General features: G+C 47.0%; 1 protein-coding gene and 1 non-coding gene across 2 annotated transcripts in view; one reads left to right on the plus strand and one right to left on the minus strand.

Annotated features, from left to right (window-relative positions):
* Positions 1 to 12,320, plus strand: part of COL26A1 (collagen type XXVI alpha 1 chain) — a 374,102-nt gene that overhangs the window by 242,835 nt on the left and 118,947 nt on the right. The window lies entirely within an intron of this gene.
* Positions 3,528 to 3,612, minus strand: TRNAL-UAG (transfer RNA leucine (anticodon UAG)). The gene has a single exon. It is a non-coding gene; the product is annotated as a tRNA-Leu (tRNA).

The following is a 12,320-nucleotide window of genomic DNA, read 5'->3' on the forward strand; positions in this document are numbered from 1 at the left end:
ACAATAAATCAAAAGTGTACTTGGTCTAGGTTTCATTCTGAGGACTTGCCAATTCCATTTACAAATGTTCAAAGTTGCTATGTTCTTGTTCACATTCCAAAGTGACGCGTTTTTGGTGTTTATCTCCAAAGAAAATACAGTAGTTTAATTCCATCTAGTTTTGTCATTCTGGCAAGGTCTGCAAAACGAACCCACACCGAGATGTTTTCTTTTCACTGAGATTTTGACTGATATTTGCCCAATCCATGGTCCCCATTCCTCTCTCTCTCTCTGCTATTTTCAAGCCCCCCTGTGGAATGTAAAGCAATAGGTCATTCACAGCCTCTACATTTTGAAAATTATGAAAAAAAACTGAAGAGGCTGCTGAAAACCTCTTTTCATTTTGGGAAATTTCTCACTATAACAAGTTTTGATGTTTGAAATTGAAGATTATACTAGCTTTAGTGTACTAATAATCTTAATTTTAGTAATGACAGGAGGCGAATATTTGCATATCTTTCTTTACTGAAAACTCCAGCAGCATAGAAACAGTAACAACCAATCAGAGAAAAGATATGGTGCCCATAAAAGGCCCTGTCTATGACATCACTTCCTCTTTCTTTGAAGCGAAACAATAAATATCAACAATAAACATAATCATATTACGTCAACAGTTCCACAACATATTAGAATAATCAACTCCAGTAGTTCCGTGATGTAGAGTTATGGAAGGTGAGTCTTTGTCTTGATGAGAAGACGTTCACGCTGTAAGGAAAAGAAAAAGGTGAAAGGACTCTGGCGTGGTAGCTTGTCCGCATACAATAAACATTAAGAATCTGATATACCAATGGATACTAGAAAGAGTAACATATCAATATATATTAATTCTAAAGCAATGATATTTAAGAATCTATAAAACACAACATAATTCAAGGTACATGTCTAATAATTCAACCTATACAAGTCTCTCAAGCCACATATCTAAGTAGCAAACATACAACCATAACGTACTTACCTTCCTGAACATAAAGGGTAAATTCAGTTCAACACGAGAAAACATGGGAGGGATCCTATAGGGTGGGAAATATTCGCCTCCTGTCATTACTAAAATTAAGATTATTAGTACACTAAAGCTAGTATAATCTTCAATTTTACCACATGACAGGAGGCTTCATATTTGCATTTTTAAAGCTTAGAATTGACCAGTGTGAAGGAAGTATGAGATGTTTGCCGAAATAGAGCGTTCTAAACGTACCCTCTCGCGCTCAAACCATGCATCGTATAATGTCGGTTAGGGAAGCGTCGGCCGAAAAGGACTTGTGGGTCCACCTCTCCCTTGACCGAGTGGGTTCCGAAACAAAGGTTCGACGCCCGCTAGATGCAATAGCCAGCGGATCCATCTGGCCAGTGTAGCGGTAGACACCTCTCCATGAGGTTCCACATCAGAAGTCAGGATTAGACCCGTCGCATGAATACGAAGGGGGAATGATTTCGGTATACCCCATTAGCGTTCCGACCACACCTAGTTTGGTGTCTGACACCAAGTATGGGTATGACACTGAAGATGAACTGGACTTAGTTCGTCTCGATATGGTAAAGGTAATCCCGTCTGGTGTGATAAAGAAAAAACATCCATATCGAAAGCCCTAACGTCCGTCACCCGTCTAAATAAGACGAGGCATAACAAGAGGGCTAGTTTGGCTGAAAGTTGTTTCAGTGACAAACAAGGATTGTCCTGCTATTCCCCAAGGAATCACAGCACCACATCCACCTGCCAGAGGTGTGAATACTTGGGTGCCGGGTCTCGATAATTCGGCACCCCGTATTAGTCGACAAACCAGTAGATCTTGACCTACAGGTCCGCCCTGTACCGGAACGTGCGCCACCGATATGGTGGATCCGATCACGTTGAGGGATCGATATGACCGCCCCAACGAGACCAGGTGTGACAGATAGATAAGGATCGGTGGGGCAGGTGCGGTAAAGGGATCGGAATCCCTTTCCACCCACCAAACACTCCAGGCCGATCAGGCAGAAATATAGCATTTCCTGGTGCCGGGAGCCTGAGTCCCATCAGAGGTCTTAGTTGGTGCAATAGGTCGTGGACATTTCAGGCGGCCCTGAAATCGTCCAGTCCACTAGTGCCAGTCGTCCTTCCATGACAAATGAGTGGGCTTCCCCTTGAGGTCCCGTCAAAAGTAGAGGGAAGGTAGGGAGTGGTAGAGGGTCTCCGCGAGACGCCCCCAGGCGATCCGGGAACCGCGGTTGGCATTGTCCGAGGGGTGTCATGAGCAGGAGCGATATCCTGTGTGTGCGTGTGTATCGAGGCACCCTTGCCATTGTGGAGAGCGGTTGGGTCCGTTTGTATGGGTTCGTCCACCACTACGCATCTGGAGGAAGAGTCAAAGATCGATTTGCCGATCCAAGTTTGCAAGTGAAGTAGTCACCATCGGAATTCCGTCCTCACTTCTGCCGACAGTGGGATCCAGTGGTCGCATGAGTCATCGGCGTGTACGTATCTAGTCAGCAGTCGTTGCATGGCCCTGTAGTGTAGTGGGCCAGGGAATATCGATTGTACGGAGGAGGAGAGGAGGAGAGGAGGAGAGGGATCCCACAATACGGTGAGTATTCTGAGAGGAATCGTATCCAACCTTAGAGCGTGTCCGATATCCATCCGTATATGGGTGATCTTGTCGTGGACCGACGCGGAACGTAGTTCTCCAAGCCGATGTCGAAACCGAGGAACTGACCCGACACAGATGGGGGAGTCGATTTGTCTGCGTACTACCAAAAAACCCGTGGAGTCCAGAACGTGAACGTAAAATTTGACCGCAAACGTAGCCTGGATTCGCAAAGGGTCAGCAAGTCTTCCAGGTACACGAGACATCGCACGTCCAAACTCGCGGATGTGAGCACTCACCAGCTTCAGTAGCTTTGTGGGTACCACGGAGTCGTAAACTGCTGTGTTAGTCCTCATCACTGGGATCAGAGGAGAACTAGGTAGTTTAGGGTAGCGGATATTGACAAGTATGTGTCCTCGGGGCCCAGATGTGTAAACCAGTCGTTATCGTTCAGGAGGTCTAGTAGAAGGTTGATTTTCTCCATCCTGAAGCGTTTGTATACCGCGTGATACCCTTGGTGATAGGTTGACTCGCTAGTAGATGAAGCGGTTGGTGGTTCGGTTCCGCTACCGACCAGTCCTCCCAAAAACACCTTTCCCCGAAGTGGTGTGGAGGATTTGCTTCAGCGAGGTTTGGGCTAAAGTTAGTGTGGTGGGTAAGTTCCCGCCGTCAAATAGTAGGATTTGTGCTTCTGGGCCGAATACTAGTCGTTCTCACGTTCCCCTTCCTCAGACGGTGAGTTGTCTTCGTGTGAGTGATCTAGTATGTCCAACTGCGTGGTGGATAGTAGTCTTCTTTGTCGGAAGATTGTGGTGGACAGGGTTGCGGATTCCCAGTGTTCCGTCTACTTGGTCTGTTCGATGGGCGACTTGCCTTAGACCTTAGTGGCAGGGGGTTGGAGCCCTTCCCTTGCCGTTTTGACATGAAAGGTCGTGGGGTTGGGATTCGAACCCACGCCTCCAGAGAGACTGGAGCCTAAATCCAGCGCCTTAGACCGCTCGGCCACGCTACCTTGCTGCTGCTGAGGTCTTCAGCAAGCAGTTTGGGGCAGAGCTCATAACAAGAAAACCTTCTCCACTGAGGCCGCTACTGCGTCGTTTATCAGTGCCTGGAAGTCCTAGGGGGTTGAGAGTGTTCTCCATGACCCGTTCTCGTCCTGTTGGGAAATAGTGGTAGTCAGTGGGAGTAGTGTTTGAGGGTCAGCACGTAGGGGTGCTAGACTTCTGGTAGCACTGGGGGTCACCCAGGTAAAGCGGCTTGAATTGCCTGCATCAGATTGTCTGAGTGTATGAAATACTCATGTCAAGTGTAGAGGGGTCACCTCCATTAGTTTAATCCGGCTATTGGGAGCTGTGGCGTAGGCGCGATTGAACGGTAGTGCTGGTCCGGTTAGCCGGGTTCATAAATGCACGCCCGAGCTGTATGCACAGATGTAACTATACAGGCTTATTATAGAAGCGCGTGGGGCCTGTCTCCATAAGGTCTGCAGCCGCAGGGCCCACGTGTATTCGACTGGGGTCATCCCAGGTGGTGTGCCATGGTAACCCAGAGGACACACACATTATACTTGTTGGCACCTACCAAGTATTGCATGCATGTCTGGGGGTCACCCCAGGTGGTGTGCCATGAAAATTTACTCAGAGGACACCCACGTTCAATATGTACGCCAGGTACAGTAACTGTACAGATATGTATCCCTGTGAAGGGTACTCCGCAATACACTCAGTTCACTCATGATCCTGCCTGCAAATCGTATCCAGCAAGGTGGTACTGTTGCTTTAATGTAAAAACTGCCAGGCAGTGTTTAAACATCCATATATGTATGCAGTAATCAGTGATAAAGTTGAGGCATAGGACTTCCTGTATTCCATCGGGGTTCACCCCGGGTGGCGTGCCGTGGTAATCCAGAGGACACCCACATCAACGTAATGGTCTATGAATGACCTTGCATGCATATCTGGGGGGTCACCCCAGGTGGTGTGCCATGAAAAATACCCAGAGGGCATCCACATCAACGTAATGGTCTATGAGTGACCTTGCATGCATATCTGGGGGGTCACCCCAGGTGGTGTGCCATGAAAAATACCCAGAGGACACCCACATCAATGTAATGGTCTATGAATGACCTTGCATGCATATCTGGGGGGTCACCCCAGGTGGTGTGCCATGAAAAAATACCCAGAGGACACCCACATCAGCTTGCACCCTTGGGTACATGAATATAATATGACCCTGTGTAGGGTAACTAATATGATCTTCCCTTTGGAGGGTATAGTATTGCCAAATCCCCTGAGGGGTGATGTAATATTTCATATTGCCCTGCAGGGACCCTTTAAGTAGTATGCTCAGTATAAGGGCAGATAATGAACCAATGATAGTTTACATCCATTCATAAGTCATAACTTGTTAGAATTATGCCAATAATTAAGTTTATTTAATTACTATAAGACTAAAAACAAACATACAAACATACAGAGAATATTTTAAGGTGCTTAAAAAGGCAATATGTTTATGAGCCACAATAAAAAGGTATACAGTATGTTCTCTAAAGCCTCATACTGCCTGCTTGTTCACCCTGCTCTGCAAGGGTTATTTACTCAGTGTAATCCAACTGCCAGAGATAGATGCAGTTAGGGGAGAAAAATTGCCCTGAGGGCAATCCCCCAAGTTCGCTGCGGCGGTCGGGTGATTCCCAGACCGCCGTGTGTGAAGGTAGGGCGGCCGTCGCGGGTCTCGCGAGCCGCGAGATCCAAGATGGCCGCCGGCCGTGTGAACAAGAACTACCCGCTCGCGGCCGCGAGCGGGCCGGAAAAAACGCGGCAAAAAAGGAGAACTCAACCCCGGCTACCCCCCACCCGTCCCCACCCAGCCCCCTGTATGTAACGAGTGCAGGTCCGCGCGGTGAACGCGGCACGGACAGCCGTGACGCCCGCGGACCGCCGGGCCGATATATACAAGCACAATAAATCAATAAAGATAACAAATCCGATGAGGCAGGGGAACTGAATAAGGGAAGGAAAAAGGGACAGGTTATAGATAGTCAGGGTGAGAAAAACAGCAAAGACAGCCTCCACCCGTCCCCACACAGTCCCCAGTAGTGTCCGCAGGGCAGGTCCTCGCGGCGAGCGCGGCACGGATTGCAGCCGCGACGCCCGCGGACCGCCAGAAACAGAAACAGGGATTAAAGGCAAACACTACCAAGTAAATGCAGGAGGCACACAGAGAATGGGGGAACAGGGAGACAGGCTAGGCAGCCAGGGGAATACAAAGTACAAGGAAATAGAAAAATCAAGTACAATAATGATAGTAAAGTACAAACAAATAAGAATATTAGAGAGGTAAAAAATACTCTGACCTGCTTGAGGCTGGAGCAGCAAAGAAAGAGGAAGTGATGTCATAGACAGGGCCTTTTATGGGCACCATATCTTTTCTCTGATTGGTTGTTACTGTTTCTATGCTGCTGGAGTTTTCAGTAAAGAAAGATATGCAAATATGAAGCCTCCTGTCATGTGGTAAAATTGGAATGCAATCGATGAGCATTTTTGGGGTACTATTCTTTTCATCATGGGTGTTCAGTTGCTTATTGTAGCAGAGCCCTTGTCCTAGCAGGGACTCTCATCCACTGGTTACTCCAAAATACACTCAGAAACAAGTAAAATAATCCAAGGATCTCTCACCAACTCCCCAGCAACTTGACGACACACAGTTCTGAGGGTATAACTGAATTTTATTGACACATACACAGCTTTTATGCCCAGTCCCATGCAAGGGGTTTCACATACAGAAAATGCAGGGGTTTCAATTTCAAGATCCCTTGTGCCTGATAGATAATTGCCTGAGTAAACTCCTATAATTGAATTCTCTCAGGCACAAAAAAACACACAAAATATCCTGTACCCCAAAAGTCCCCCAACTATACCTGGGAACCTCACAAAAAAGCACATTACCTGATAGCCCTTATCTGTGTCCAACATATCCAAGAATCACTCAGATCGGTTTGGTAGAACGGGAATGCCATCGTGTGAAAGTTTTGACTGGCTAGACATGAGACTCTAGCCCAAAATAGTCCCAGGGAAATATGTGTCTTGGCCGGTATCCATTCGTGTGTGTATGTGTGTGTGTGAGACTGACTGTGTGTAACTGTATGCCTGTAACTGTGTGTGTGTATGTGTGTATGTGTGTGTGTGAGACCGTCTGTGTGTAACTGTATGCCTGTAACTGTGTGTGTGTGTGTATGTGTGTGTATGTGTGTGTGTGAGACCGTCTGTGTGTAACTGTATGCCTGTAACTGTGTGTGTGTGTGTGTGTGTGTGCGTGTGTGTATGTGTGTGTGTGTGTGAAACTGTCTGCCTGTAACTGTGTGTGTATGTGTGTGACTGTCTGCCTGTGACTGTGTGCATGACTGTCTGTGACTGCATGTGTGACTGTGTGCAGGTGACTGTCTGCCTGTAACTGTGTGTGACTGTCTGCCCAGGGCCGCCATCAGGGCATGACAACCATAACAGTTGTCATGGGCCCGGCGGTCCTGGGGGGCCCCGAGCCCCACATACTGCTTCAGTAAGTAATGGCTGAGCTGGGGAGTTAAACAATCTCCCCAGCCAGCCTGCACTCAGCAAGGGGCCCACATAGCTGTCCGCGGGCCCCTGCTGCTACTAATTATCTCCTCCGTGCAGGGCACACTGAGGGACAGCTATAGGGGCCTTCCAAAGACCCCACTAGGCTGCCCCTCAGTGTGCCTGTCTCCAAACACAGCCTCACTGAGCTGCCTGTAACTGCTCAGGGCAGCTCCGTGCGGCTTGTTTTGCAGGAAGTGACATCACCAGTCACAGTGCAGAGTGAGCTGTGCGGAGCTGCCCTGAGCAGTGTTACAGGCAGCGTGTCAGCATTGTGAGGTTCCTTCAGAAGAGGACCACCAGAGAGGTAAGGTTTGGGAGGGTTTTGGGAGCCCCTACCCCCCCTTGCTCCCACTGCATCCCCTACCCCCTTGCTCCCACTGCATCCCCTATCCCTCCTACCCCCCTGCTCCCACTGCATCCCCTATCCCCCCTATCCCACTGCATCCCCTACCCCCTTGCTCCCACTGCATCCCCTACCCCCCCTGCTCCCACTGCATCCCCTATCCCTCCTACCCCCTGCTCCCACTGCATCCCCTATCCCCCCTACCTCCTGCTCCCACTGCATCCCCTACCCCCTTGCTCCCACTGAATCTCCTACCCCCCTTTGCTCCCACTGCATCCCCTACCCCCTTGCTCCCACTGCACCCCCTACCCCCCTGCTCCCACTGCACCCCCTACCCCCCTGCTCCCACTGCATCCCCATCACCCCTACCCCCATGCTCCCACTGCATCCCCTTCCCCCCTGCTCCCACTGCATCCCCTACCCCCTGCTCCCACTGCATCCCCTACCCCCTGCTCCCACTGCATCCCCTACCCCCCTGCTCCCACTGCAGCTTCTGCCCCCTGCACTGTGCGCAATGGTAGGGTTTCGCTTTTGGTAGTGGCTAGTGGGCTACCCAACTGCTCCCACTGCAGCTCCTATTACCCTTTGCACACACTACAGCCTCTATTCCCCCCTGTACCCCCTGTACCCTCTGCAGCCCCTTCCACTCACACCCTTTACAGCCCCTTCCTTTCGGCACCCTCTGCAGTCCCTACCCCTTTGCACGCACAAACATAAAGGGACACTATAGTTACCAGAACAACTACAGCTTAATTTATATTATACAGCTTAATGTAGTTGTTCTGGTGAGTATAGTCTACCACTGCAGGGTTTTTGCTGCAAAGACTGCCTTTTCAGAGAAAATGCAGTGTTTACATTGCTGCCTAGGAACACCTAGGCGCTTCCTGTGTCAGTGTTGCAAAATGTGCAGCACTGACATTCAACATCTCCATGCTCTGCATGTCGACGCTGAACGCTTGTCATAGAGAAGCACATATATATAGGTGCACAGAGGGCCCCCTGCTACCTGTACGACGAAGAGGGGGCCCAGCAGCAAACTCTGTCCTCCTTTCCAGCTGCTCTCTGTCTAACTTTCCTGCACCCTGCGGCTGCCAGAGCGTTGCCACGGGTTACTATGGCAACGCTCCGCACAGCACGCAGGCCTGTCTCGTGAGATTTAGTCAGAGAGGAGCTGAAAAGGAAGACAATGTTTGCTGCTGGGCCCCCTCTTCAATGTACCGCGGCTGGCTCCCTCCACCATGCCACTGGATCAACAGGAAATGCGATCTCCCCCCTCCCTGGCACGGTAAGAACCAGGGAGGGGGGAATAAAATTGAAATATACACAAATAAATAAAATAATACTCCCCTCCCCCTATATTACACACACACTGAATCCTTACAAGCACACTCTGCACTACACACACACTACATTCACTCAACACACTCTGCACTACACACACACTACATTCACTAAACACACTCTGCACTACACACACACTACATTCACTAACACACTCTGCACTACACACACACTACATTCACTAACACACTCTGCACTACATTCACTAAACACACTCTGCACTACATTCACTAAACACACTCTGCACTACACATACACTACATTCACTAAAACACTCTGCACTCACTACAAACACTACATTTACTAAACACACTCTGCACTACACACACACACACTACATTCACTAACCACACTTTGCTCTACACACACACTACATTCACTATACACTCTTCACTACATTCACAATACACTCTGCACTCTGCACTCACTACAAACACTACATTCACTAAACACACTCTGCACTACACACACACACACACACACACACACTACATTCACTATACACACGTTTCACTCACTACAAACACACTACATTCACTACAAACACACTACATCCACTACAAAAACACACACTCTGCATTCACTATACACACACACCTGCATTCACTACACACACACACTGCATCTAATGCATGCATACAAACATTACACAAAACGTACAATCTGCATCCACTATATACACTGCATCCATGACACACATACTGCATCCACTATACACACTGTATCCATGACACACATACCGCATCCACTATACACATTCTACATCCACTATACACACTGCATCCATGACACACATACCGCATCCACTATACACACACACACACACTTCATCCTTGTGGGCGGACTCGGGGCTGGCCCCGGGGGCCCAGATCTTGAGCTGTGTCAGGGGCCCTAAAATTTCTGATTTCAGCCCTGTGTCTGCCTGTAACTCAGTGTGTGACAGTCTGACTGTAAATGTGTGTGTGGGGCTGCTGGGATTTTGTAGAAGGGGGCAGGGGTTTTGTATTGGGACAGAAGTCTTTATAAGGGGGGATAAGCAGGGGATTTGTGGAACGGGGTTGCTGGGGTTTTGTAGACGGGTCAGTACAGGATTTGTAGAAAGGGGCAGGACAGGGGTTTTATAGGAGGGGCGGGGCAGGACAAGGGTTTTGTAGGAGGGGCTGACAGCAGTTTTGCAAAGTTTACAAATTGTAAAAAAAAAAAAAAGAAAACCTTTAACATTTTTTACAGGTTTTTTTTTTTTTTTTGTGGGGTTAGCGCGTGAAGGGGTGCCAAGCACAGGATCCGCCCTGGGTGCCAAATGCTCTAGGTACACCCCTGCTTCAGGGCTTTAGGGAAGTGCTCTAGGGTTCCAGTGCGTCCCTTTAACATTAATACATTATGCATTAACAGTAATTGTATTAAATATGGACCAGAATTGCTAAACTGTGTGCAGCAAAAGTTCCTGGACTACAACAAGCATATTTCACCTCTAGCTGTTGGTTTGCAGAGAATGATAGGGGTTGGGGTCCAGCAGGATTTGTGAAGCCGTAGTTATTAGACACCCAGCCATAGGCTTTTCATTCACAAAAGGTAAAGGCAAACAGTATGCTAATTATCTTAAATCTGTAATGTAAAAGGATTTTAAAAAAAGTTTAAAGTTTCACCTTAGTTTTTAGTCATTTGAAGAAGAAAAGAAAACATGTGTCTCTATTTAGGAAATCATTTTGCAAGCATCTGACACACAATGCAGCCTGATAGAATGCAGCTGTACTGAAAGTTTCAATTTAAGTTTTGGTTAGTTTCCAAAATGTTTCATCAATATGGCATCGCTTCACCCAAAACAAAAGGAAGTGGACATGTTCGGTTTTCCTGAGCAGCTTAAGTGCTAATATGCTTCATATAATTACATTCGAGTGCTGTTTGTAATGGGATAAATGTTTTAAAGTTTTCAAATTAGAGAATTGTATATCTTACATGCTAAGCCAATGGTTCATACCAGTTTTAAATCAATTCTTCTCTATATCAATGTAAACCTTTTTAGGGGGCTTTGGTTATCATAATACTCTGCATTTTAGTGAACTAATCAGTTGAGCCTCCTGGAGAATTCAAAGTGAATTTGATAACTTAAGGCCAGACTAGCCGAACTGAGCGCATAGCTTACTTCGACAATTGGGCCAATTTGGCTAATTTGACCTTAAATTTGAAATTAACTTTGAATTCTCACTTTAGTGAAAACACTAATAATCAACAAATTATAAAATATATGCTGCACATTGTGATGCAACATCTATCATGTTTTCCAGGACACTTTTTATATGGATGAGCAACCAACATATATGAAATCTGCCCTGTAACATATAGAAGTCAAATGCTACAGGCAGTCATTCATCAATGAGGAATCATGCAACATATTAATTCTATGTACAGCACGGCATCATTTTAATGTACTGCCTATCAACATGATCAAACTATGTGTGTCCAGGAAAATATGGCGTATATGGCAACTGTAGATGTACAGCATCAATTACTGAACATTGCGGGTTATATTACTATACATGGAATCAATAATGACAGCTCTGAATTTAGGGATATTAAACCTGAAAATGAGGTATGTGATTAAATGTAAATTAACAGAGCAAAAGATAAGAACTTCTAAAGTAAACACAATGGGTTCTCAATTTGCTTCATTTTTTTTTATTAATGCAGGCTGTGTCAGTCACAGCCATGGGATGTGTGGCCAGAGCAGCATAAACAGAAAGAAACGTGATTTAAAGGGACACTATAATCACCAGAACAACTACAGCTTATTGAATTTGTTCTGGTGAGTAGAATCGTTACCTTCAGGCTTTTTGCTGTATACACTGTCTTTTCAGAGAAAATGCAGTGTTTACATTACAGCCAAGTGATAACTTCACTGGCCACTCCTCAGACTCCTCAGATGGCTGTTAGAGATCCTCCCTGGGTCATGGCTGCCTAAAATGCATCTAAACATTCAGTATCTCCTCCCTCTGCATGCAGACACTGAACTTTCCTCATAGAGATTTGTTGATTCAATGTATCTCTATGAGGAAATGCTGATTGGCCAGGGTTGTGTTTGAATTGTGCTGGCTCTGCCCCTGATCTGCATCTTTGTCTGTCTCAGCCAATCCTATGGGGAAGCATTGTGATTGGATCATGCCACCACTTCTGATGATGTCAGCACACTGCTTGTTTTTCTGAGTCAAACAGCATGCAGAGTTACAGCTTCAGGCTTGAATACAGTAAGATTTTGCTATATTTATGGAGGCATGTGGAGCCCAGGGGGGCTAGGTGGTGGTTTTAACACTATAGGGTCAGGAATACATGTTTGTGTTCCTGACCCTATAGTGATCCTTTAACTTCTAAACTGCAGAGAGTTGATCAGCAAGACTGCAGAAGCATGATCTATACACCAAAACT

This window comes from Pelobates fuscus, chromosome 1 (genome assembly GCF_036172605.1).
Source record: "Pelobates fuscus isolate aPelFus1 chromosome 1, aPelFus1.pri, whole genome shotgun sequence".
NCBI classification, from domain to species: domain Eukaryota; kingdom Metazoa; phylum Chordata; class Amphibia; order Anura; family Pelobatidae; genus Pelobates; species Pelobates fuscus.